Raw genomic sequence first — 26,745 nt, 5'->3', positions numbered from 1 at the left:
GCTGTTTTGTTAAGGGAAAAGAAATATGCATGCCACTGAGAATTCCATTGTCATTTAAAATTCTAAGTACATTTCTCTTCATTCTTATTCTAGTTGGAGAACTACTTAAATTCTAAACATATTTACCAGAGAAATGTTTTCTCAGTGAGCATTTCTTGGTAACTAGTTTTTAGTATGAATTTCGTATTTGTTACTCATAAGAGTAAAATTGTTCATTGATTCAATATTCATGAAAGTGGTCTTTTAAAATTGTTATTCAAGTAATTGTTAAAAAGTTAAATGGCCAATCTAAAAGAAGTTAATGCATGCTAGTCTTTTACCATTAATTTTCCCATATACTGTACTTAGAAAATAAGGGGGCAAATCTCTGTGAAAGTAAAATATTTCATTTGCATTCCTAAGGACTGAATGTTTTTATGTTATCATTCAAGGTTAGGACACATACTGAGCAGTTCCACCAGTTAACATTTGATAACTGTCATCTGCAAAACAAGTTCTAGAGACTGTATGTGTTTTGAGTCATCCCATTCAATATCCCGAATAGCAATTGTTTACTAACTTTAGATGAAGTTTTTATTGACAGAACTATTGAAAATAATGTCAGGGTGGATCTTCAGGTTAGTGAACCTGATTGATGGTTACCTAGATGACTGTATAGGGGAATACTACAAATGGGGAGTGATGAATCCTGAAGTATGACTTCCCTGGAAAAGTCCAGTTTTATTTATCTTACTATTGGTGGTTGTTTATCCTTTCCTTCTGTGACACCTTACAAAAACAGATTACCAATGTGCCTTCCATTCCAAAGTTCTTCTGAATAAGGTGCAAATTGGCTTAATAATATTCTGAGCTTCACTTTATCCAAGATTAGAAAATATATCAACAAAGGAAATGTTAAAATCTTTTTTCTAAAGTTTCATAAGATGTCTTAAACAAAAACACTAAGTAGTATTTATTTAGCTGTTATATTGTTTCTCTTCATTTTTAGTTAAGCTGACTATATTGATAAATGGAATCATATTGAATCAATTCAACATTTATTGAGGTATCTGTATGAAGCATTCAGCAATAAAATGTCAATACAAAAATGGAGATATCTGTAACTTTCCATCAAGAAATTTAAAATATTTTGTACCAAAATCTATAGCTAGTAACAAAGATGGGCAAGTAGATCATATGGAAGTAGGGAGAGATGTTGGTTAAGCAATAAAAAATTTCAGTTAAATAGGAAGAACAAATTTAAAATGTCTATTATACAATGAGGTGACTATAGTTAATAACAATGTATAAAAATGGACAAGTAGATTGTATCCATTAGGAATACAATCAACATTAAACAAAAAAATCAAATAACAGAGGCTTATGTAATAAAAAATTCTAACTTTTCATATATAAGAAATTTATAGATAAGTAATCCTGATTAGATGCAATAGTTCAACAATGTCTCATTTCTCACTTTGCCATCTTTAGTACGTGCCTTCAAGTCTTGTGCTTTCCACCTACTGGTTATAAAATCACTACCACAACTCTGAGCTCATCAGTGCTCAAGGAAAAAGGAAAAGGCAGAGAGTTCTCTTCTTGTGGCTTTTTCTTTTATAGACAAACTTTCCCCAATGGCATTAGAACTGTCACATGTGATCAAAGCCAGCTGTGAGGAAGGTTGTACCTTAGAAATGAATATTTGAGATTTCAAACCCCTCTAGTACAAAGCAGCAAGAGAAAAAGAAGGGATTGTAGGGTCAGTCTCTCAATATTATATCTAACAAACTAAGCAAGAGAGAAATAAGTTGTAAACATGGAAAAGAACTATTTCTGATTTGGGGTAAGGATGAGATGGAAGTAACAGGTTGGGATTTTTTAGGATAAAGATATGATAATCTGGGCCAGGAATTTAGCTCAGTGGTTCCGCTGCCTGCCCTGCAAGTGCAAGGTCCCAAGTTTGATCCCCGGTACCAAAAAAAAAAGATATGATAATGGAGTCACAAACTACAATTCAACAGATCAAGCAAAGGAAAGGGGTGGAGGTATAAAGTGCATAAACTTCTTGGGAATAAGAAAGTGGTAGTATGTCTGTATCTAAGGGAATATATAAATATGCTGGTAAGAAACTTACACAATGAGAATTTGCGAAGAATTTTGGATTCATTTGTAGAGTTGTATTGCTGTACCAAACAGTTAAACTTTCAGTGGTTTTACAAAACTTAAATAAATCAAACTGAAAAATCCCTGGCCTGGTAACAGAGGTTCTTAATGATTTGAATTTTACTTTCATTGCTTGTTTATTCTTTCCTACCACTGTATCCTACATCTTTACCAATAACTTTGATCAAACTGAATTTCTTGTCACCACCATGATCTTCAAAACAATATTCTCTTTTTATAGCCACACAACATCCCCTGCTGTGTACTGTGCTGAAATGCTCTTCTTTCTCTTTCCAAACTGAAGTTCTACTCACTATTCAAGACTCATCCCAAATGTCACCTTCATATAAAATCATCTCTGATTACTATATCTAACCACTCTATTTTGTATTATTCTTGAATAATAAGGACTTGTTATGTTTCCATGGGTGGAAAGGATGAGCTAGGAGAGATCTAAACTCCAATCTAGATTCCAATACTGACAAAAGTGGTGAATCTGACGCAGTTCAAGGTCACTTTCCTTTTATACAGCTGTCAGGTATCCAGACAGTATGCACTGCAACAAGGTGCTACTAACTAGACTTAGCTCCCCAGCTTCTCCTGATTTCCTCCAAATGAAGACTGTTGGAGTAGGAAATCTATGAGCTCCAAGGAGGCCATAATTATAGGTTTGAGGCCATTTTTATCACTTGGCTAGAAAAGGAACCACAGCAGTGCTTAGTGACTGTTTGCATATAAAGAACTTTTTGCTTTGGCACAATTCTATTTCACATTCTCCTGGCACATTACTATATCACATATTTTTTTCTAATATTAGAACTATTTGTTCATATCTTTTTTAGAAATTATATGGCCTACTGGTTAAGAGCATGAGTTCTGGAGTCAAACTGCTACAGTTTAAATCTCAACTCTACCATTTACAAGACATGTATCTTGAATGATGTACCTCAGTTTTCTCATATGTCTGGTGGGAGTAATAATGACATCCACCCCAGTCAATTGCTATGAGGATTAAATGCGATAACCCATATAAACTTTTTAAGCCAACTACTTTAAGCTAGTTAATGTTGATTATCCAATTCAGATCAATGTTTTGAGGGAGAAGACTCTATCTCATGCATATTTGTAATTTCCCCCATTATAGCTAACACTTTCTAAAAAAAATAGTTAACACTTTCTATTTGAAAAATCAATGAATGAATGTATAAATTAATTAATTTCATTATTTCATAGCTCTAGAAAGAAGAGTAATAGAAATTTAAAAGGAAGAAGTTTATCTCAAACACAGAGTCATTCCCCCATTAAAAGGCACTTAGGGAGCTGGGGATATACCTCAATGGTAGAGCATTTGCTTAGCATGAACCAGGCCCTAGGTTCAATCCCTAGTGGGAAGAAAAGAAGAAAGAAAGAAAGCAAGAAAGCGAGAGAGAGAGAGAGAGAGAGAGAGAGAGAGAGAGAAAGAGAAATGGAAGAAAGGGAGAGAAAGAAAGAGGGAAAGAGGGAAAGAGAGATTGAGAGAGAAAGGAAGAAGGAGGAGTAAAGGAGGGAAGGAAAGAAGGAAGGAGGAAAGAAAGAAAAGAAAGAAAGAAAGAAAGAGAAATGAAGGAAGAAAGGGAGAGAGAGAAAGAGGGAAAGAGGGAAAGAGAGATTGAGAGAGAAAGGAAGAAGGAGTAGTAAAGGAGGGAAGGAAAGAAGGAAGGAGGAAAGAAAGAAAGAAAGAGAAAAGGCAGCTAGCTCTCTACTAATAACCTGCTGTTAAAAATGCATATTTTTAACTTTTTGAAGGACTATTTGGCAAAATTATCAGAAGTTCCTCAGAAATCATAGTAATTCTAATTCTATAAATTCTAAGAAACTAATACAAGAAGTGTACAAAGACTATTGGGGGACAGACTGGAAGCAGCATAAATATCCATCAATAAGGATGAATTAAATTAATTTTAAAATATTTATATAGCAATAAGATAAACCATACTTTTGCCTTAGAAAACTGCATCATCTAAGTGAAAACAAAGGTAACATCATAGAGAATATAGTCCTGTTTCTGTAAAAACATTAATGAATATATATTCTTTATGTGTGACAAAATAAGCCTGGGGAAAGATACTCTGTTGCTAACTTCTTGTAGGGTCTTTACCAAACTTTCTTAAAATGTTTTGAGCCATATAGATATTGGTTTAGTATTCCTATGAAGATGTAGATAAGTTTACTTCTTATTTAATTAGCTAGCAGCAGGGAGCTTCAAATAGTAAAATGAAATAGTCAACTAACCAACATCACTGTAAAGAGCATAAATGAATTAAAGACCTAAATTTAGAACACACACACACACACACACACACACACACACGAAGTCAGGACCAGATAAAATAAGAGAGGCATTGAGCTCACAAATGTAAGAAGGTCCTCTAAGAATCATGCAGCTGACTATCTGATTCTAACCCCCAAAATGCAAAATGTTTGCACCCCCCTGAGAGTGAATGTCTCCTTAAATTTCTCATTCCATACCCTGACACACACACACACACACACACACACACACACACGCATACATTTTAGAAGCATCAGAAAGATGGATGGGACATAGTTCAAAATGATAATCAATTCTATGTGTTAATCAAATTGTAGAAATGACCTAACTACTGTTAAGAAGAAGAAATTTGTTTCTCTTCTGACAGTTAACAAGGTATGGTACCAAATCTCTTTCTTCAGGAACTATCTTTTCCTTATTTTTATTTCCGCATGGTTCCTTTCTGTGTCTCCGTGGCATGGTTGTCTTCTCCTTGGTGTGATCCCAGAATTCCCATAGAAGAACCATAAGAAATGTACAAACACAACACAAGCACCAGTGGTGAAATCTTCCACTCATTTTTCTCACCACAAGCTCCAAGCCTCCACATGCTTTATTTATCAGTTCAGTCTTCTCCATTTACTTACTAATTACCCAACAGGTATTTGTAAAATATACAACACTACATTTGGAACTAAATAACAAATTCACAATCCTATCATTGCCATTAGTATTGAAAGCCATTTTACCTGTTATATCATATACCTAACTCCCATAGCTATACATTAATTAAAATCTGACAAAATAGAACTTCTACACAACTCTTCTTTCATAGTTATCTCATCATTGTGCAATGAGATAAAATTTTGAGATTCATGAAAGGATATCTGTAAAAATACTTTTTAAAAATCTGCTTAATATAACAAACTGTGTTTGCAAAGACAGCTGTTATAAACTAGTACTCCTTGTATTTTATGAATAATTAAATAATTATTTTAATATTATCACTTGTTTCATTTTAATGTGAACACCCTGTAATCTAGCATTTTTTTCTTTACTGCCAGACAAGGAAGCTAAAGTAATGTGTAACCGTTGTTTAGGCTATATAAGCATTCAATTCTGCAATGTGGACTAAAGACAAATTGACTCTTACAGATTTCCAAGAAATATTCTATTTGGTAGCCACAATCTACTGTACTACACCCACACACCATCTGTTTTCTCCTTGTTTTTGAAGGATGAAAGCCAAAACTTTTTTCAAGTATAAGGAGGATGTAGGAGAAAGAGGTCAATCGTAATGTCTTTGGAGAAGCTGTTCATCATAGATTGTCAGTATTATTAAATGAATATAAAATATCTTTAATAGAAGATAGAGATGAGGCAGTATAAAGAGGCTTATTATTAAGAATTGGTGTGCATGGTTATACTGGCTGAGAAGTCTAAGATCTGCAGTTAGCAAGCTGAAAATGCAGGAGAACCAATGCCATAGGTCCAGTCTGAGTCCAATGGGCCAACAACCAAGAGAGGAAATTATTGTCAATTCCAATCTGAGTCAACGAGAGAGGAGAGAGAGAGAGAGAGAGAGAGAGAGAGAGATCTTAATTACCCTTTTTGTTCTACTCAAGACTTTCACAAATTGGAATAAGCCCATTTGCACTGTTTTGATCAGTATTCTGATCCAAATGTTAATCTCATCCAGAAATACTCTCATAGACACACCCAGAATAATGTTTAGCTAACCATCTTGAAACTCTGTGGCGCAGCCAATTTGACACATAAAATGAACCATTACTATGGTTTCCAAGAATGTAAAACCAACTCCACACATTTGGAGCTAAGAAAGCTTAACTGTAGTGATATAAAGTGACTGCCCAGCTTCTACAATTAGTGGAAGATATAGGGTTATAATCTAAACATTCATATTTTATTAAATAAATATTATTACATTTAATTCAGTTCTCATTCCACTCTCATGATAATTCTTTTAAAAATTATTAGACTAATTATACTAATTAAAATAGCACCTTATCCATGTTAATCTCATCAGTGTGCATGAAGGGAAAGAAAATGTGCATGATTTAAAAGGCATAAGGCCTTGGGAAAACCATTAATATTCTTGAATCTCAGTTTCATCATTAGTAAATGAAAATAACTGTATCTACTTCATGAGGTTATTTTAAAAATTAACTAAATCCCTGTGCTAAGTATAAGTAGGTACAGGGACTGGTTTATAGTACTACCTAAGTGTTGGTTCTTATTCTTCACATACAGCATTTATATCTAAGTTTCTCCATGCTTTTCCCCTTAATCCCTTGCTCTTCTGCCCTACTTACTGGTTCAGTGTTTCAGCTCATTCCCTTATCTCTTTGACAGTGTATCTCAGGCTGTAAGTCCTCAGAGATTTCCACACCAAGCATTATAATCACGGCACAGAAAAAGAGAACTATGTGTCTAAACTACAGTGGACAACGGGGAAAATGGTTTAAACAAGCTTAGAGAGATGGGCAGTGATTGGGCCATATATCCAAATTATTTTGTTATTGTATTAGCTTTCCTGTTGCTGGGACAAAATATCTGACACCAGCAACTTAAAGAAAAAGTTTGTGCTCATGGCTTCAGAAGTTTTAGTCTATGGTTAACTGGCTTCAGGCAGGACCATCACAGTGGAAGGTATGGTGGAGCAAAGCTAATCACTTAACTTCATGGCAGCTGGCAAGTAGAATACAGGGCAAAGTGCCTGCAAGGGATGTAGCTTCCAAAGGCATAGTCCCCAGTGACAAACCTTCACCAACTGGATCCCAGCTCACGACAGCCCTTCAGTTATGAATATCAATGGATTAACCTACTTTTAAATATACCACCCCCATGATTCAATCACCTGTCCAGGACTCTCTTAATCTAGGCAAGTTGACAATTAAGATTAATTGGCACAATTATTGCTATTCTTTGTTATAAGTTGTGTTTTCTTTCAGCAAAACAGTCACACTAATATGTGCATCCACATTCACCACAATCTCAAGGTGTACAGTACATCCACGCATTCAACCAGCGATGTCATATGTCCAAATGTTTGATGTGCCATTAGCCTGCATATCAGACCGGAACTCTAGGCTGTCATGTGTTTTAATTATATCTATGTGACAATAGGCTTCTATTGAATTACCTGATATGATGTCATTTGTGATGAGCTGCTAATTAAAAGGGCTGACTGAGTAACCTGATATGCTAAGGTTCCCTCCAAAGTCCAGCCCCATGACCTGCCCTGCTGTGTGACAAAGTGATGTGATGATGATGTAGATTATTTAGGGTCATACCAGGGCTTGGACTGAGCTCATTTTATGAAAACTCATGTCTTCTTTGAAATGACTTACAAATCAAACATTTGTTCTTTTTTCTCATCAAGGATAGTTTCTGATATTTATTCCCCAGAAAGAGTTGAGCTTTTGTTATTTAATAAAACTGATCATGCAATATACACATATCCATGTGAACATGTATATCCAAAGGGTGAAAAAAGTCAGTACTGAAAGCTCTTCAGTGACAAGAAACATAAATTTCACTCAAGATATGGTTTGTTAGAAATGCATATTTACTTCTCTTGTGGCTCTCAACTTCTTTAAGATATCATCATCCCTACAATACCTAAAAATAAAGCTTTATTTTAGAAGAAACAAAGTGAGGTGTTTGAACCTCAGTCAGAATCTTTAACTCTCAAGGAATCAAGAACAATATACTTAAATAATTATAAAAAATAATATATGGTGGTATGTCTAGATTTAAGTGTGCTTTATTTAATGTAAGTACATATAATACTCATGTGATATATGAATATTCCACACTTAACACATATAGACATAGATATTTTTTGCATGGCTCAATAATGTACTTTGATCTATAAGAACATTGGATTGTTCTTTAAAGATAAAGATTAATATGTGCAGGTATAGACAGAAAGTTAAGTGGGCCTTAGATTGCCTTTCTCTTATCAAGGGATTAGATCCCCTTCAAAACCTGCTTGTGGAGCCTTAACTAGAGTCCTTTCTACTTTTGGCTATTTTCTATTCCCTCTCATTCTTTGTTATTTTCTGTTTGCCTCCATCCAATTGGTCAATAAAAATTTATTAAATACATATTTGTGCTCCAGTAATTATGATAACTATTGGGGTAAGCAAGGCAAAATGACTTCCTCCTCAAAGAACTAACATTCTGACAACCAAATACACACACAAAGAGAAAGAAAGAGAAAGAGACAGGATGAATTACTAGAAATTATAATGAAGTTTATGAAATAAACATACAAGATACTTAAGAGAGTGTGATGAGAATGGATGTGGGTGTGGGGTGCTTCTTTAGATACTGTGCTTAGCAATAGCCCACATGAGGTGAACTTTTGACCTAAAACGTAAAGAATGCAGAGAAAGCAAGGCGTGGCATAGCTGCATCTCCAACAGAAGGACCAACCCATACAAAAGTTTTCAAACCCAGAAAGGAGGCCAGAGTGGTGTGAGCACTGGAAAGACGAAGGTGAGGCCAGTGAAGTGATCTGGACTCAGAAATTTGCAGGACTTTGTAAGCTATGGCAAGGAGCAGGGACTGTTTTCTAAAAGCAAAAAGGGAAAAAGCTTTAAAGAGTCTCTGCATGGAGCAGATATTATTTTATTTATAATTTTAAAAGATCTCTACTGAGGTGATGCAGAATAGACTGGAAGGGACAAATGGACATAGAATGCTACAGGAACTCCCCAAGACCTAGATAATGGTAACATGAACATGGCGCTGAAAATGAAGATAGATAAAATGGAAAAGTGCATTGCATATTTGCAAACAGTACTGAGGTACCTGAAAATGGAGTGGATGTGGTAGGCATGCAAAGCAAAGAATTCAAAGGTGCTTCTCAGGGTTTTTTTTTATCTTGTACAATTGAATGATTATTTATTAAAGTGAGAAAATTCAAAGAATAGCAGGCTTAATAATAGTCAGAATATCAATTTAGGGCATATTAAATTTGAGATTTATTTTGGATATCCTAATTAAGGTATTGAGTTGCAGTTAGATATTGAGTCCATAGAGAAAAGAACTGGGCTACAGATAGACATTTGTAAAGCATCAGAATATAAAGAATGCATAAAAACTTGGACTGGATAAGATTTCTTAGGGAAACAGTACACATGGGAGATATAAAGGGTCCAGGAAGGAACCCAAAGTCTTATTACCATTTAGAAGTTGGTTGGAAAAAGAAGGGCCAGCAAAGGAGATGAAAAGGAACACCATTGAAGTTGGAGAAAAGCCAGGTATATATGGTGCCACAGAAGCTAAGAAAAGAAAGTTTTAAGAAGAAAAGAATAGTCCATAGTGCCAAATAGCTGCTGAGAATTTGGTGAGTATACACCAGTGTCTATTGATATGACATTATGGACATCACTGATGATTTTGATGAAATTGGTTCCTTTCAATTGTTGGAATAGGATCAGATGAGTTGTTTAACAGTGAAATAGAGATAGAGACAAGGCAGAAACTATGGATGATGGGCTTGAGAATATTTTAAATGATGGTTAACAAGACAGATTAAACCTAAATATTTTCATGTCTGTAGCTATTATATTCTGAAATTCACAAACAAGAGAGAAAAATATTCTTCCAATACTCAAAAATTATTGTCTGATTCAGCAATGAGGCCACTCATGTTATTGATGAATGAGTGAAGCTTTGGCATGCTTCTTTGTTACAGTGTGTCACTTCTGTCTTCTCTCAACATAAATAATATTATTACTTAGTATTCGTGTTGGAACTATACTCATTTGTCCATTGCAATTAGAACATAGCTATAGATACAAGAATTTGGCAGAAATCAGAAAAATCAATAAACTATATAGAATTTATAATGAAAAAATAGAACAACAGAGATTCAGATCCTATGAAGGTTTAATGTTGAAGACGGCTTATACATATTTATGTGCTAGTAAAATTAACCCAGTTGTGAAGGAGGAGGGGATGATGCAGAAAAGGAAAATTCTTAAGAACACAACAGAGGGTGGAAGCACAATGAGAAATGGGTTTCCCTTAGTAAGAACAGGAAAGATGTCATTCACAGAACTGGGAGGTCAGAGACATGGTCTTCAAAGGCATACACACTGTATGCCTAGTGTGTACCAAAACATGTATTTACAGATTACATATCTATTTTACCTCAAATGTAAAGGTGCTAATTGGCACTTGGTAAGATCTAAATCACAGTGGCAGTGTGTTTTTATAAAGCTAGGAAAGCTGTAATCTAAAAAGTATTTTTTGTATACTCCAATGAGAGTAAAATAAACACTCTTTACTGTACCTGTCAGGGTAGTCAGATGAAATACAGGATAGACTATTTGTTATTAAAATCTACCAGTTACATTTTTAACATTTAGAACTCAGTAAAATGTTTCTGGAAAATTGTTATTTAACAATTGTCCTCTTGAAGCAGATGACAACCAGCAATACTCAAAAATCAAATACTATAACAAATCACATCTAATAAGACACATTTGATAACCAGACATGTTTAAGATTTTCTTTTCTTTTTTTAATTCTTTTATTGGTACATTTTAGGTATACCACACAATTACATTTCTCATTGGGAACTTGTACCTTTACATAATGAATCCTGGTTCTTATTTTTCCCCCATTCCTAGCCCTCCCTTCACACCCTCCACCTTTCCCTATTTACAAAGACTTTATTTCCATTTTTTCCATTTCTCATCATTTTTCCTTTCCCTTCTTTCCTTTCCCCTGCCCCTCCCACTACCCCTACTCTTTTGGACATTTTCTTCCCATTTTGCATTATCAATTATTCATTCTAATCATGGGTACATTTTAGGTATACAATATAATGACATTCATCATTGGAAATTTGCACCTTTACATAATCTCTCTTGGTTCTTATTTTTCACCCTTGCACAGCCCTCCCTTCAACCCCTCCATTCCTCCCTATTTACAAAGATTTTGTTCCTATTTTTCCATTTTCTCATATTAATTCCATACCCTTCTTTCCTTTCCCCTACCCCTCCCACTTCTGTCCCCTTTGCCCTTTTCTTCCTATTTCACATTATTTATTATACATTTAGTCCTTATTTATACTCTCAGTTTCTCACACCAGAGAAATTATTCAGTATTTATACATGTGTGTCCTATTTATTTCACTTAAAAGTATCGCCTCAATGTGCATCCATTCAGCTATAAATGTCTCTAATTTCTCATTTTTTATGGCTGAGTAGTACTCCATTTTATTTTTAAAAATCCACATTTTCTTTATCCAGTCTCCAGTTGATGGGTATTTGGGCTGTTTCCAAGTTTTACCTATTACAATCTGTGCTGCTATGAACATGGGTGCACATATATCGCTGTGGTATGATTCTTTTAATTCTATGGGGAAGATCCCCAGCAATGGAATAGTGGGGTCAAATGGAACTTACAGTCCTAGTTCTTTGAGGTATCTCCATACTGATTTCCACAGTGCTTGCACCAGTCTACACTCCCACCAGCAGTGGAGCAGGGTTCCTCTTTCCCCACAGCCCCACCAGCATTTGTTATTGGTTGATTTCATGATAACAGCCATTCTTTCTGGTGTGAGGTGGAATCTCAGTGTTGTTTTCATTTGCATCTCTTGAATGACCAGTGATGTTGAACATTTTTTCATGTATTTATTTGCTATTTCTACTTCTTTGTCTGAGAAATGTCTGTTCATTTCAGATGCCCATTTTCGGATTGGGTCTTTAAATTTGGGAGGTCTGATCTTTTTAAGTTCTTTATAGATTTGAGATAGTATACCTTTGTCTGAGGAATAGCAGGTGAAGATTTTTTCCCACATTGTGGGTTGTCTCTTCACACTGCTGGTGGTTTCTTTTGCTGTACAGAAGCTTTTTAACAAAAAGAGATCACACTTGTTGATTCTTTGTGCTAGTTCATGGGCAAAGGAGGTTTTGTTCATAAAATCTTTTCCTACACCGATGTCTTCAAGAGTTCTACTTAACCTCTGTTCCAACTGGTTCAGAGTTTCTATTTTAATATTTAGATCTTTAATCCATTTTGATTTTAGTTTAGTGCATGGTGAGAGATATAGGTCTAGTTTTAATCTTTGACAAGTTGAAACCCAATTTTTCCAGCACCATTTATTAAAGAGGCTATCTTTCCTCTAGTGAGGGTGTTTGGCTCCTTTATCAAAGATAAGATGGCTGAGTGTGTCTGGTGTTGTTTCTGCATCTTCTAATCTGTTTCACTGGCACTCAGGTCTGTTTCTTTACCAGTACCATGCTGTTTTTATCACAGTAGCTTTGTAGTATAGTTGCAGGTTGGGGATTTTGATACCTCCTGCCATGTCTGTTACTTAGAATTGCTTTTGCTATTCTGGGTCTCTTCTTGTTCCAAATGAACTTTTGGATTGTTTTCTTGAGGTCCGTGAAGTATGCTGCTGGGATCTCAATTGGAATTGCATTAAATCTATATAGCAGTTTTGGAAGTATGGCCATTTTCACTATATTAATCCTTCCTACCCAGGAGCAGGAGATGTCTGTCCATTTTCTGATATCATTTTCAATCTCTCTTTTCAGAGTGCTATAGTTTTCAGAGAAGAGGTCTTTGATTTCTTTCATTAGGATGATTCCTAGGTATTTCAGTTTTTTGGAAGCTATTGTGAAAGGAATTGTTTGCCTTATTTCTCTCTCAGTGAGTCTGTTGTTCGTATATAGGAAAGCTATTGATTTTTGTGTGTTGACCTTGTAACCAGCTACTTGACTGAATTTGGTTATTAAGTCTAGAAGACTTTTGGTGGAGTTCTTGGGGTCTTCTATATAGAGTATCATGTCATCTGCAAATAATGACAATTTGACTTCTTCATTTCCTATCTTTATTCCTTTTATTTCTTTCTCTTGTCTAATTGCCATGGCTAATGTTTCCAGAACTATATTGAACAAGAGTGGTGATAGTGGACATCCTTGTCTTGTTCCTGATTTGAGTGTGAAGGATTTCAGTTTTTGACCATTTAGTATGACATTGGCTGTTGGTTTTTCATAGATAGCTTTTCTCAGTTTGAGGTAGGGACCACCTCTTACAATTTTTTTAGGGTTTTTATCATAAATGCTTGTTGGATTTTGTCAAATGCTTTTTCTGCATCTATGGAGATAATCATATCATTTTTGTCCTTGGTTCTATTGATATAGTGTATTACATTGATTGATTTGTGTATGTTGAACCATCCCTGCATCCCTGGGATGAATCCCACTTGATCAGGATGTATGATCTTCTTGATGATCTTCTGCATTCTGTTTGCCATTATCTTATTAAGGATTTTTGCATCTATGTTCATTAGTGAGATTGGCCTATAGTTCTCTTTTTCAGTTGGGTCTTTCTCTGCTTTGGAGATCAAGTTGATGCTTGCTTCCAGGAATGAATTTGGGAGTACTGCTTCCCTTTCAATTTCAGTGAAGAGTTTAAACAGTAGTGGCAACAGTTCCTCTCCAAATGTCTTGTAGAATTCAGCAGTGAAGCCATCAGGGCCCGGGTTTCTCTTAATTGTTAAGTTTTTAATTATATTTTCAATTTCATTGGTTGATATTGGGTTGTTTAGAATTTTTAGGTCTTCTTCATTCAACTTTGGTAATTCATATGTATCTAGGAATCTGTCCATTTCTTCTGTGTTTTCCATCTTATTGGCATATAGGTTCTGGAAGTAGGTATTGATGATCCTCTGGATTTCTCCTGGGTCTGTTGTAATTTCACCCTTTTCTTTCCTAATTGCATGGATTTGGGCCTTTTCTTTCCTTTTTCTGATAAGGTTGGCTAAGGGTTTGTCAATTTTGTTGATTCGTTCGAAGAACCAACTCTTGGCTTCATTGATTTTTTTGTATCGTTCTCTTAGTCTCCATTGCATTGATTTCTCCTCTGATCTTTATAATTTCCTCCCTTGTATGAGCTTTGGGGTAGTCCTGCTCTTCTTTTTCTAGTAGCTTGAGGTTCAGCATTAGGTTGTTTAATTGGGCTCATTCTGTTTTCCTAATATGCATATTCACTGCTGTGAATTTCCCTCGTAAGAGTGCTTTCATTGAGTCCCATAGGTTCTGATATGTTGTATTGTCATTGTCATTTAATTGAAGGAACTGTCTGATTTCTTCTTTAATTTCCTCTATGACCCATTGGTCATTCAGAAGTGTGTTGTTCAATTTCAACGTGTTTATGAAATTTTTCCAGTTTCTTCTTCTATGGATCTCCAATTTCATTACACTATGGTCTGATAATATACAAGGGATAACTTCAGTTCCTTTGCACTTACTTACACATGTTCTGTGTGTGAGTATGTGGTTTATTTTTGAGAATGACCCATGTGCAGCTGAGAAAAATGTGTATTCTGATTTTGTGGGGTGGAAGACTCTGTAAACATCTGTTAAGTTCATTTGTTCAAGAGTTCGATCGAGTTCTAGTATTTCATGACTTATTTTTTTCTAGTTGATCTATCTATTTGTGATAGTGGGATGTTGAGGTCCCCCACTACAATTGTATTAGTGCATATATGACTTTTCATGTCCGTTAGTATTTGTTTTATATAGTTGGGTGCATTAGTATTTGGTACATAGATATTTATGATTGTCATCTCTTCCTCTTGGATTGCTCTCTTTACAAGGATGTAGTGTCCTTCTTCATCTCTCTTAATCACTGTTGGTTTGAAATCTACTGGATCTGCAAAGAGGATAGCTACTCCTGCTTCTTTTGGATTCCTGTTGCATGGAGTATTGTTTTCCACCCTTTAATTTTCAGTCTATGAGTTTCCTTTTGAATTAAGTGTGTTTCTTGTATGCAGCATATTGTTGGATTTTGCCTCTTGACCCATTCTGCCAGTCCATTTCTTTTGATTGGTGAATTGAGACCATTAACGTTGATGGTTTTAACTGAAACGTGTTGACTTATCATTGCCATGACTTTTTCTTTTTGTTGGGTTCTCCCCCTTTACATTTAATTTCTTGTCATGCCAGATGAGTTCACTCTGTTTTACTTCCTGGGGTTGTGATCCTCAGTGTCTGTTCCTAGGCTATTGTGTAAAATTCTTTGGAGTGCTGGTTTGGTATTCACAAAGTTCCTAAGGTGCTCTTTGTCTTGAAAGTATCTTATTTCTCTGTCAATTTTGAAAGATAGTTTTGCAGGGTACATCAATCTGGGTTGGAAGCTGTTTTCTTTTAGGGCTTGGAATATGTCACTCCAAGCTCTTCTTGCCTTGATGGTTTGTGTTGAGAAGTCTGCTGTGATTCTGATGGGCTTTCCTTTGTATGTGATTTGTTTATTTACTCTAACTGCTTGTAGAACTTTGTTCTTCTGTTGAGTTTCTGGAATCTTACCAATTATATGCCTATGCATAGTTTTTTTTGGTTTTTTTTTTTTTTTGAACAAGACTATTTGGAGTCCTATATGCCTCACTTATCTGTATGTCAAGTTCTTTTCCCCTGCTTAGGAAGTTTTCTGCCATTACTTCTGTGAAGAGGTTTTTTTTATGTCATCTGCACTCTCTCTTTCTTCACTGACTCCAATCAGTCTTATGTTATTCCTCTTTGCATCATCTAGCAGATGCTGGATTGATTTCTCATGTCCCCTTATAATTTTGAAACAGTCTTTCTTTTCCTGTCATTAATTGCAATCTTATCTTCTATATCTGAAATTCTGTCCTCACATTGGCTCATTCTGCTGTGTAGACTTTCAGTGGAGTTTTTCATGTCCTGGAAATCTATTTGCATCTGTTTTTTGGATTCCATTTGTTTCCTATGTTGGGATTCCATCATGTTCCTCAACTCCTCTCTAGATTTATTAATCATGTCTTGCACTAGGGGCACAATTTCTCCTGTTATCTGAGAAATTATTTCTGATTTCATTTTTTTCAGATCCCCTTTTGTTGCCAGTTCAATGGGTCCAGGTGGTTGAGTATCAGAGTGTTCCATCTCATTTCCATTTGGGGTTGCTGTGGGTGATCTGGAAGTCTGGTTTTGAGACTTATTTACATGTTTTCTCATTTTGACTGGGCGAGGCAGGGGGGTGCTTTTGGCATCTGCATGGCTCACCTCCTCTGAGCTGGGAGAGGTGGGCCAGGGGCCAGCAGCAGTGGTAGTGATGGTGGCCTAAAAGCCCCTTCCTCTGGGCCAGGTTCAGCGGGACATTTGGTGGCCTGGAAGCTCCTTCCTCTGGACCAGGACCAGTGGCAGAGTGGCTCAGAAGCCCCTACCTCTGGGCAGGAATTCTTTAAATGCTGAGAACTTGATTAGCTCCAGTACAGTGGTCTGGTGGTCCAGTGTCCTCTGCATCTTTGTAGTGTGGAACCAGGTGGCTGTACAGAGAAGAGCCCAAAGGAGTGGGGGGGTGTCCAGTGGATTGCTGCTGGGGCGCGGGCTGATTCAGTGTTTTCAGCGGGACTGGCAACCTTGGGAATTTGTCCGCAGACCTGCCTGTCTACAGTGGGCTGATTTGGTGTTTTCTGCGTGACTGGCAACCTCGGGGCCACGTCCACAGACCTGCCTGTCTGCAGCGGGCTGATTTGTTCATGTTTAAGATTTTCATTTTCTTTTTTATCAAGAATAATTCTACTGATGGTAATAAGTCTTAAAAATTTGTCAGTGCCTTTAGAGTAAATGAAAAGCTAACAAATTTTGAGATACTTGTATACTTCTCTAGCTTTTTTTCACTAAGTTTATTGTTACATTTTAGGTATACAATACATTTACATTCATCATTGGGATCTTGTACCTTTACATGATGTGTCTTGGCTATTTTTCCCCATTCCTCTGCCCTCCCTTCACCCCTTCCATCCTTCCCTATTTACAAAAACTTTGTTTCCATTTTTTTCCTTTTCTCATAATTTTTCATTTCCTTTCTTTCCTTTCCCCTACCCTTCCCACTTCTGCTATTTCTTTAGATCTTTTCTTCCTATTTCACATTGTCAATTATACATTTTGAACCTTATTTACACTTTCAGAAACTAGAGACATTTATAGCTAAATGAATGCACATTGAAGCCATGCTCCTAAGTGAAATAAACAGAACACACATGTGTAAATACTGAATAGTTTCTCTGGTGTACTTCTCTAGTTTAAATGCAACAAAACAGAAATGATACTTTCACACACTCAACTAGAGTACATGAAAAATGAATAATGCAGCTGTATTTTATGATATAGTAATACAAAGTTGAAAAATAATGTACTCAGAAGAATTCTGATCAGTTAATAACAAACATGCAAATTTACTCACAATCAATGAGAAATTATTTTATTCTAGAATTACAGTGAAATATTCATTCATGGCTTGTCAGAAAATTATCAGATTGATTGCATCTGTGTTTTGAAGCTGTTTTAATATCTTATTTACTTGAGATTTCTTGATATTACAAGAAATATTTTACAGTAGTTATATTTAGAAATAATTTCACCTTAGAGAATAGGATATTTAACCTACCTTAAATCGAAAGTATAACAACAGGGGCTTTGAAGAAGGGATCTCTTAAGATGCTGAGAGTGAGGAGGTTGAAAAGTGACAAACAGCGTCATCCTCAAAGTCAAAAGAAACCCTCACTTCCTACCTGCACTTGCACTTTAAGAGAAATTGCTTGCAGTGTCCTTGCTGCCTGTCTCCCTGTACTCTACACTTAGACAATTACTAGATTCCTGGCCAGCTTCAATTCTCCCACCCTGATTGTTGGGGATCCTAGAAAACACCAACATTCATAAGCACAGTTTCGCATGATATGTAGGAGAGAGGTTTTCTACTCTTGCTCTTTGGAGTCAACTGTCCAGGGGTCCCCATGCCGAGGAAATCACCATAGGTGTGGACAATGTGATATCTGCCTATGACTGCGCCAAGACTTCCAGGATGAATAATGATGCCATTGACATGTGCACCTAGCATTCTTTGGGTGTGGCTGAAGCTTTTGGCCTTGTGCCTTATCACTGGGGACTCATACATGCTGATGAGCTCTCTGAGCCACCACTGGATCAGAGCTCTGCTCTATGTGTACCAAAGGAAGTAGATTATTCTCCTGCCTTCCTGCCAGCTGTTCATGTTCCTTGCTTATATATGTGCTCAAAAGTATGTGGGGTGTGTGTGTGTGTGTGTGTGTGTGTGTGTGTGTGTGTATTTCAGCTTCTTTCCCCCAGGGTTCTGGCATAAGTCTTAATTTCTTTCCTCTTGATTCCTTTCTCATATCACTCCAGTCCATTGCCCTTAAATTGTTGTTTGGAGATCCAGCCCTCACTTCTCTTAGGATGGGTTCCTTCCCAAGAAGCTCCTTAATCGTGCATGGAAATGGACACAAGATTATTTCTAGCTTGTAGGTCTTCTAGCTATGCCTGATCTTTCTGAATCCTGATAAATGGCAGTTAATTGTGACCTAGATAAGAGTTACAACAGAAAATTGCACCGAGACAAACAATCCTCCCCATACCAAGCAGAATACAGCTGATCTTGCTTGTCCCCTACAAAATGACCACACAGACATTGGGTTGAGGGTAGAAAGTCTGGTTCTGCCACTTAGTGGTTGTCAATTAATCTTTCTGAATTTCAATATCTTTATCCATGAAATTATTGCAAATATATTTGCCCAGTTCAAGAAAACAATATTAAATGACAACATGTATTAACTGCCTATTAGCTTTCAGGCAATACACTATACACTTTATCTCGATTAATCTGAGGGAGATATATTATCCTCTCCTCTTTCAGATGAAGAAATTGACCTTGAAAGGGGTGAAGAAATTAGTCCAAGTGCATCTAGCTATTAATTGAAAGAGCTGTCCTTTATACCCAGATGGTCTAACTATGAATCGTTCCACTTAACTTGAGTTATACAGAATGGGAGATAACTTTCAAATGTACCAGAGTAATATTAACTCTGTAATCACTGTGGTAATTTTTTCTGAGGCATGTGATTAAAACACATCATTTTTCCAAAAGAGCAACTGCATTCACTACAATTCCATATATACATGGTAATTTTATATTTTAAAAATCAGTGACTCCCCTAGTGCTACAAAAAAGAAAAGAAAAAATGCTTTGATTCTACCTAACAATATTTTATTAAAACCCTATTTCCCACAACTATTTTAATTTTTTGTGTGATCACAAAGTATACAAATACTTTGCATTATACTTATTTCACTTAGTATTTGAATTATGGATCCACTTTATTTATTCATTCAAAAGATGTTTATTGTACTTCTGACATAAGCCAAGTATTGCCAGACTATGTGAATCATCAGTAAGCAAAACAGCCAAAATCCTTGCTCTATTGAAACATACTGTCTAATAAGGATGGTGTTTAATACATCAGAGATAAAATCACTAAGGGAAAATAATTTAATGGATTAGGAGTCAGCCAGTGACAGGCAAGGTAATATTTTTAAATAATCTGGTTAGGGAAGTCATCTCTGTAGAGCTTGTATTGAGTACAGACCTGAACAAAGTGAGGGGGTGAGCCCTGAAGATAGCTTAAGGAGACGGCTTATAATAATGAGACAGTCAATGTGAAGGCTTGAGGCCAGAGGGAGTTTGGTGTTTCTGAGAAACAAAAAGACCAGAACAAATGGAGTGGAATACTGGGAAGAGTGGGAAGATGGGGGCAGGGGGAATGCTATTAGGAAGATCAAGTAGAGCCACGTCAAATTCTAATTTTATCCCGAACAAATTGGGATGCCCCCAGAGAGTATTAGAAAAGTACTGACATGATCTAATTTATAGTTTAGGAAATCACCCTGGCTTTGTGTGGGAAATAAGCTACTGTATAGGAAGCAAAGTGGAAGTAGGGGGACCAATTAAAAGTCTGTTGCCATGGCCCATGATGATAGGAATTGAGTGGTTTAGTAGAGGTGATAAGAAATGACCATTGTTCAATAGCAAAGCTGATTGGATTTACCAATTTAGGGAGCATGAGGGAAAGAAAAAGAATTCAAGACTAAAGGCTTTTTTAAAAAAACCTGAGCCCAACAAAGTTTGAAGTTTCCAGTTATGAAGAGGAAGAGATAAAGAGAGTAGGAATCAGGAGTTGAGTTTGAAAATAAATCTCATCATCTAGGTACGAATATCAGGCATGGCATTGGATACATTACAAGTTGAGTTGTGAGGCAGAGGTCCTGATTAATTTGAGACTGTAGTGTAGAGAAAAAGGAAACACGGAGAATTGATGTATAAAGGGTTAGATATGGGAAGATGAGGAGAAATAACCAAAGGAGACTTGAAAAGTAGAGGTCAATGAGAAACAGCACTAAGAAAGTATGGCATCCTGGAAATTCAATGAGGAAAAAGTATCAAAGAAGAGGAGAAGTTGTCTGGTCAAAGGCTGCTGATAGTTCAACAAGATAAGCATTGAGGATTGATCCCTGAATATAGTACTGAGTTTAGCTTAGGAATCAATACAGGAAGAGAGAAAGTGGAATTGGAATCAATAAATATGTACAATGCAGTATTTTGTTTGAAAACAGAGTTAAAAAAAAAGGAATAGTAACTTGATGGAGAAGTTTGGGGGTTTATTTGGCTTTTGTTAAATATAAGAAAAATTACAGTACATTTGAAGACATATTAGAAACATCTAATAGCATAAACTGATGATGCAAGAAAGAGGAAGATTTACACAATTGCATTTCACTAATGTATCATGATTTACTTTTCCTCGTGGCTATAGGTGTTCATCTAAGTTTCTTCTGATCTTTTACTATAAGGTGGAAAAGAAAATTTGTGCCTGTTTAGTGTTCATTCATTGGAGCATTTCATTAAGATAAGTTTGGGAAATTACTGGAGCAAAGATCATGAACATTTTAAGGCTCTTCATAGTGTCCTATGGCTTTAAAAAATTAATTAACCTTGCTGCCAGTACTATGTATATGATTTGGTTTTGTTGCATTCTTACTAGAGTTATGCTGTATATCATGATGCCATACAGAATTCATGGAATCCCTAGTTTTCAACTACCCTTATTCTAACAGCATAAGATTAACTCCTTAAAGATAATGTTTTAATTTTCTTTGTTTCATTCTATTCTTTCATACCAAATATTTCTCTACTAATAATATTTACAACAGTCATTTATCCAAAATCCTTTTGTCTTAAATCATAATGGTGTGTATATGATGCAGTAAGGAAAAAATAATCAGTTTGGAACCATCCCAACCAGAATTTGAATCCCATATTCATTATTTAGGCTTCACATAAACCATTTTAATATCTCTACCAATAAAAAGATAAATAATAATCTCTGCTTGCTAAGGAATGGTAAGGGTTAAAATGAAATATCTGTAAAACCCCTAGTATCCAGTAGGAAATTTTTGGTAGACATATTGGAACTTTTAAAAGAACTTTGTATATATTATGAAAATAGCCTGAGGATACATAATTTTCTTTTAAAACCAAGAAAAAAATTCTCACACAACATATCCACAGCCCATAGGGCTTTCATCTAATTACCATTAGAAACCCATGAACTTTATTGCTAGTAAACTGTCGAAACAGCAAGCACCTGGGCTGTCTCTTGGGAAAGCACAGCCTGCTACAGAGGATCTGGGATCAGCGATGTCTCTAGAAATAGTATCAGGCACTTACCTCCAGGTGACTACATGAGGCTTCCCCTCCCCTCACAAGCTTAGGAAGCTTTATGATTCATCTGGCTTGCTAAGGTGAGGAAATAACAGTAAGAAGATTACAAATGGAAGTCGAATGCAACACACCATATAGGCAATTTCCAAACAGGTAAGAGAAACCTTGATAAGTAAAGTTAGTCGGTGTCGTCTTCATGTTGTTGTGAGCTTACAAGGATAAATATTGCAATTTATGTCTGTATCTGTTCATGTGCATGTATTTAAGTGACTCGGCAGAACATTTGGGATACCTAGGGAAATAGCTTTAGCTTCAAAATCTGAAATTAAAAGAAATAGTACATAATTATTCAATATATCTTAAGAGTAAAGATTCGCAATCAAAGGAGTTTCTTGTAAAATTCATAACCATCCAAAACAGAATGGAATTAAATGTTGCATCCACTTGAACAAACTCCAAAAGTTTTATAAAAGATATTTACTAGAGCAGATATTTTCTCCTTTTTGTTCAGTATAGTCTTACACTGACTTGGAGAAAAGATGACCGCATTTATGATAACTGAAAAATAAAAGGAAGATAAGGTTACAGTTAGCTAATTCATGAAATCCAGATGTTTTTAAATAATGGCATCTGGGGGATTTAGCCTTCTCATGCAGACCTCACTAAGACAAGTCAGTATCTTCTATTATAATCAGATGTGGGGGGATTGGCAAATAAAAGTTTGTGATATGACATCCCTGGCCTAATCCCCAGTAAGGGATAGCAGCTTTGTTGTTTTTCTCCAATAAACCAAGACCTCCTTATTTATCTTAGATGTTCTCATAAAAATTATGGTTCTCATTTAAAGATATATACATCAGTTCATTAGTTAATCTGAAATCACCTGACATCCTCAAGTGAAAAACTTCACAAAATACTTAGTTCATTAAATATTGTTTCAAAAAGTATGTATTAAATTCCCACTGTGTTGTTAGCATTACACAAAGTTCTGAGCATATAGAGATGAAAAATGAAAATACAGTTTGAATGTTTAAAAAAATACAGTGTTCTGGTATTGGTATAAAGTTAGAGATGATCCTGATTTTATTTGTCGTCCTTGATGATGAATAACAATGTCAAAAGTATTGCATCTATTGTTTCCATCCATCTTAACAATAAAATTGCATTAACTTCCTATCTGATTCAATATTACAGAAAACAGTCATCAAGATGGCCCAAATAAATCATTTTATTCAAGAAGTCAGCCTCTATTTCCTACAAAATATAGGGCTGCCAGGTTTTTTTTTTTTCCTTTTGATTACATCTCTAGTCTAAGACATGGGCAAATAATGTCAAATAAAGACCGCAGAAATTTCAAAGCAAGATTTAGAATTTAGCAGCAAGATTTTATACTAAGAAGAGAAAAGTTTTAGTGATTTTCTTTTCATGTCTAGTGCATATATGCTTTTAATACACACAGGACTCACCTGTTTAAATCTCTCACTTAATAGAAATTAAAGCTTTGCAGAATATGTGGCTTCTTTATTTTGTATACCAAAGTATCTTCTCCTGAAGCTTCCACGGTCTTAAATTTTTTTCTAAATTGCTTCCGTGAATTGCTCACTTGATAATTGATGCTGGTTATGTTGTATAAAATTATTTCTATATTTGGCTGTAATGAGGAAGAATAAGCTATATATAGACTCCTTTGTTTTTCTGATCAATACATGTACTTCTGTCAGTCAATTTAATAATTAGATCAGAGATAGAGCAATCTTAATAAATACCTTGGCCCCAGTCATGCTACAAGGAAATAAAAGCCTTACTGTGAGGACTGAGAAGTAATAACAGGATGAAAATGGCACAGTCATGCTGAGCATTGAAGTCTTTCTACAGACAACATCATTCAAAATCTCACTTTTCTAGAAATGAGATTGTGCTTGAGGTGCTAATAACTGAAATAACACAATGTGGAAAATTATATGCTTATTATTATTTTTCCATATCCTTCTGCAGATGAAAAGATTACAAAAACACTGACTATAAAACTTATTCCACACTGTCTTTATTCACTTTTAGTTATGCAGAACAGTGTTGATTCCCACTGTGACAGAAAAATCAAGATTACCAGGAATAAAAGATGAAAGGATATCAAATCATAGCATTTTTATTTGCATCTCAAAAACACATGCCAATAAAGCTCACTTCATTTTGCTGTGTTTTTTGGAGAGTTGTGTAGTTCACCAGAAGAGTGAAAACAGAATTCTATTTTAGTCATTGATGCGAAACATAAACTTCATGGAGGAAATCAAAATAAAAGTAAATTTATAACAACCTTCCATGCAGGGTTAGACTTCAAACTACCCTGTGATTAGACTGATGTTTCAGAGCTTGTGTGGTCTCCTCCCACCTTTCCTAGTTCAGAAGTTTGCATGTGACCATCTGCAAGTCTTGAAATAATATATTCTTGTTGACTGAATATAAGCACACAAAAACAAAATGTAGCCATCTCCCTCTTTTACTCATTTCTGGAATAAAGCACCAGTGGCCAGCAGAGATCATTAATTTCTTCATTCTTACCATAGTGTGCTCATATTTGATGGCTTGGGACAATATAACTTTAGCAAAGTGCTTGGGGGATTGAAGGATTACGATTTTGCCCATAGAGATCTATTTCCAACCAGACCTAAATGCCATTTAGAAGTTAGACCTCAATTCCTATCAGATAAAACAGTGAGAAGTCTTTTCTGTCCTTTCAGAGAAGCTCTATGGTTGGAGTGGTCATGATGATTAGAGTTTTTTCATATTGATGGGACAGAATGTAGAAACTTGAACTTGACCTGTTTTTTTCAAGCATTTGCCTGAACTTTAGTCTTTTGTCCATTCAGGCTTTCTGCCTGGCTATAGTTCCAGCCATTTTTAACTCGTTTTAGCAACTATTTATTTCTGCTTGCAGCATAAGAAAGAGTGAAAGAAGTGAGGAGAGCAGCAATTTAGGCGAAACTGAAAGAGAACACAGGAATAAGAATAACAGAAAAAAATAACATCCAGTGCAAAATAGGAAATATAATCAGAGATGAAGGTAGAAATTTCTGTTGATGCCAACATACAATAACAAGACTTGAAAACTCTGTTAAAAACAAGTAACTTGCTATTATATTTGTTCATTGTACCCAGGATATCTAGTCATCGTTAAATCATGATTTTTCTCCTGTCTCCAGAGAACTTTGTATTAAATCTCTATTTTCTGCTGTTTCATCTATCTATGTGTGGGTAACTTTTATTAAAATATTTTTGCAAGTAAAAATGAATACAAAATCACAAAGTGTAAGAATGATAGAATCATAAAGGTTATATAGAGTATTATTTTATAATTTATGGAAGTTTATCCCCTCCAGTGAATTTGTACTTAGAAGAGTCAAGACTTTCACTATTTCATGATTTAAAAAAAATACCTATTGGAAGCAAGGAGTCTTACTCCAAATGTAGAGGCTTGAAGTTTTCAGAACATTGTATATGAAAGTGCTTTTAATTGCCAAATTTTAGGAGTCTTTGAAGGAAAGGAGGTTTTTTCATAAGAATGCTATTAAGGGATCTGAAAGAGGACACTAATTAAGAGATAATATTAAAAATAGAGAAGAGAGATAAATGAAATGAACAAAAAATCTAGGTTATAAAGGTTTTTTCAAATGAATAATTATGGAATTCTAACCTAAATAAAAATGTGGCTCTATTTCATTATTTATATTTAATGCATAGTGGTAGGGAACAAAAAAAAGTGGTATAAATTTAATTCAACATCTATAAAAAACATCTGTATACTTTGGAATTTGGATTGAATGTTCACAGAAGTCTTGGTCTGAATGGACAGGATGGAGACTGAGAAAAGCAGAGATTCTGAACTCTAAAAACTTCCTTGAAGCATGCCATTCTGACCCCCAAAATTAAATATATATTTTCTTTAAAAACAGAGTGTATAACTTTAACAAAACTAAATTGTTTTGATCATTGCTTTTCCCCATGGCCTAGATTTCTTGACTGACTTTTGGCTAAAGCTCTTTAATAGATATAAAAATTAGTGCAAATCCACTCAGACTACTTCTTAGTGTCTTGATATGGACTATTCCAGTAAATAACTGGAAAACTTACATTTAATAACAAAGTTGCTATTCCGTTTTTACTTGTTCTGAATATCCAGAAAAGCAGGTCCTAAATTAATTGTTTTCATAATCAGTATGTAGTTAATACATATCTTTAAGCAAAGAAGAAAAGTTTGTTGAGCACTTTTTTGGTCCATTTTAGCTGTTTTATATCTAATAGTTTATGTAGCTCTCACAACTATACAAATTATTCTTGTTACAAAGAATGCAGTTGTCATCCTCATTTTACAGATGGAGAAACTGAAGTTTGGAGAGCTAATAATCAGACCATACATCCCAAGTTTGAAGCCAACTGTGTCTTACTAACCCATGTTCTTATCTATTATTTCACAGGATAGTAGTTTCTTATTTATTATTTTCTCACCTACCTTCAACTTCCAAACATCCAAACATATTTTTGTTAAGTTATCCTGTCTCCCTAGCAATTAAAAACAGAATAGGCAAAAACTTTTAAATATATGAGCACAAAATTCAAGAAGCTCTTGAATATTGACCTTGTCTACAGGTCTCACCCTTTCTGAACGAGAAATGCAGATATCTTTCAGCACTTACTATGAACATTCTTTTATCTCATTCATGATTGTTTTAATT

The 26,745-nt window shown here is 35.3% G+C and overlaps 1 protein-coding gene across 3 annotated transcripts in view; it reads left to right on the top strand.

Moving 5' to 3' along the window:
* The window catches only part of Ptprr (protein tyrosine phosphatase receptor type R), a 281,279-nt gene that overhangs the window by 117,596 nt on the left and 136,938 nt on the right, over positions 1–26,745 (top strand). Inside the window, exon 1 of one of the 3 annotated variants that reach the window (XM_004845044.4) lies at positions 21,993–22,168. The exons of the other annotated variants lie outside the window; for them this stretch is intronic. The gene's annotated coding sequence lies outside the window, so the exon portion shown is untranslated. Of the gene's footprint in view, positions 1–21,992; positions 22,169–26,745 lie in introns of those variants that run through there. 3 annotated transcript variants of the gene reach the window in all.

This window comes from Heterocephalus glaber, unplaced genomic scaffold (genome assembly GCF_053883595.1).
Source record: "Heterocephalus glaber isolate CG9 unplaced genomic scaffold, H.glaber_assembly_v1.0 deba00001571, whole genome shotgun sequence".
Lineage (NCBI taxonomy): Eukaryota > Metazoa > Chordata > Mammalia > Rodentia > Bathyergidae > Heterocephalus > Heterocephalus glaber.
Note: the sequence above shows the minus strand (reverse complement) of the source record. Positions and strands in the feature narration are given on the sequence as shown.